Below are 2,440 nucleotides of genomic sequence, written 5' to 3'. Positions count from 1 at the left end.
CGATAAAACGTGGTGTTCAACACTACAGCTATGGCTTCACAGAATCAAAGAGCTCTTAAGCCGAGGCCTCATAACCACGCATCAGACAACTTTTAGCGTGCATCTAGTGAGGCTGCTTTCCCGAAGGTGAGTTTCTTGGTTTAACCAGCCGTTGACTTGGTCCCATTGTTTATCCTAACTAATCATCGATCTTCAGGGAAGACCCCATAATTACCGAGCCGTACGTCGGGAAATCGGACCGGTTGTTTTAGTAATAAGCAGAGAATTGGCCAGTCATCACATCGTTTAAACTTTTGGAGCTAATACTTGGATCACTCTCCCCTCATTTCGTGAAACCCGGACGGTAGTGTCAACTCACGGAACTTCAGGGTGAATGTAACACGACCTAGTTGTCGGATTAAACGGAACCAGTTGTTGTTTGTCAGGCTGACTTGCACTATTAGACACCAGCAAGTTTAGTTTATCACAAAAATTCTCCTACGCGTATTTCCCCGAGGATACGTGTTAATCTTTGGTTATTTGTACTGCTATTGCTGGAAGTAATAGTTTCAACCTCTGACAGGCAGATTAAAGTGGCTAGAGGTTACTGAAGATTCTTCAAAAGCCGACGACGGTTTCGCCCCTCTTCAAAATCATCCGTTAAAACCAAACTGGTGTGCAAGCAAGTGTATTTCGTGAATCTCGTTTAATTCTGGCTCAAGCAGAATAAAAGGTTGACAGAAACTCGAGAACTGCGCCTATATGATGGGCTCAAAGAAGGGCGAAGCCGGTCATGCGCTGTCGAAGCGTTTTCAACAACCTTATGAGTGATTTCCTTAGTGGAAATATGCTGCGATATCCCGTGACAGCTGAAAAATAAGATGGCTCTTATACAGCATATTTAGTTAAAAAGCTTAACAAACGAGAGAGATGGCTGGGATTAAGTTGAGACTCCCGTCAAAACCAAGCTGGTGTGTTAAGGAGTGTATTTAGTGAACTAGCGCACGTTCACGTACGTCACTAATGAGATATGCGACGCCATGCTTTATTGATCGGTAGAATCGACCTCAGAACAATGAATCAGCAACAGTGTGTGTTATTACACCTTTGCACGTGATATGTTGCTCGTTTGCATCAATCAGTGTGGCGATTACAAGTGGTGGATGAGCTATGCGGCAAGATTTTAACAAGTAGCAACTAGGCTGTGAACCACGTAATGGAATACGAAGTAAGATGGATATGGGTAAGGAGAATACCGTTTTTCAGAGGCCCCGAGAAGTTGTCAGAACTCTTCAAGCTACATGTGCGGGAAAAATGGAGCTAAAAGCCTCTTCCCCTAGGTCATGGTCACACCCACAGACACCAAACGACTCCCTTACTGTTCTACAATTACATTACTTCGAACAGAGTAAATGCATTGAGTTGTCTCCAATGATCAATCGGAATAATTCCAAGTTATTGCTTAAAAATTTAATGTTAACGGAACGAAACTTTCTTTTCACGTTTTTGTTGAGCATCATCCAATCTGACATGGCTTCTCGGAGACCGCCTCATTCCATGCAGAAAGTTAAAATAAACACTTTCTAAAAAATGTGACCAGAGAACCAAAACTCCAACTGTAAAAGGTCGTGCTAATTGAAAAAAAAGAGCTCAAACCATAGTCTACTAAAGATGGATAACCGTTTCTCTGTGTAGGACATCTAGGTGAATGATAGCACCATGTACGGCAGGGTCGATTAGTTATCAGCAGATTCACAACATGAAGTAGATTTTCGATCGATAAGCCTAGAATTGTCTAGTCCCATCTGGATATCAGAAAGACAGCGTGCCGGTTTGGTAGATGTCCATCACTTTATTACTTAGAGGGGTAACTACAATCGGTGAATTAGCCTATGGAGGCTAATTCTACTGCAAACTGCTCAAAGCTAACGAGTTTGAGGAAATGGGGGACAAGAGATCGATACGGTCTGTCAGGAGCAGCAAGCAAACAAGCTTGCTTCGAAGAGACCTGAACACACCAGCGGATGTGTGGACTAACTTTAAGAGGTTGTCAGTCCTAGAATGCAAGGCATCGGTCACCATTCAGAACTGAGACTTCCCGACAAAAACGACAATGTTAACAAAATAATAATGTGTGCCAATCTTAGCTCTATTCGTCGGTATCCATGCTACTGAACAACTACAGGATTGTAGCTGCATGACACAACTGTTGTGTCAATCTAGCCTTCTTAGTCACTGCCAAGCAGTTACACATTACCGTCCCAGTACTGGTAACCGAGTGCTATCAAACATGTCTCCATTTTCGAAACCCTACGTTCAATGCACAAAAGGCCCGCACATGTGCCGAGAGTCATAGTATGACAATCTTACGGACGGATTGTTTTGATTGCTCATCCATAGGGTATGCTTTACTCATTTACATTGTCTTATCACAATGTATGTCACGATGATCGAAAATTTC

Source organism: Opisthorchis viverrini (genome assembly GCF_000715545.1).
Source record: "Opisthorchis viverrini unplaced genomic scaffold opera_v5_165, whole genome shotgun sequence".
In the NCBI taxonomy this organism is placed as follows: Eukaryota; Metazoa; Platyhelminthes; class Trematoda; order Opisthorchiida; family Opisthorchiidae; genus Opisthorchis; species Opisthorchis viverrini.
The sequence above is the reverse complement of the archived record's forward strand: the minus strand, read 5'-3'. Positions refer to the sequence as shown.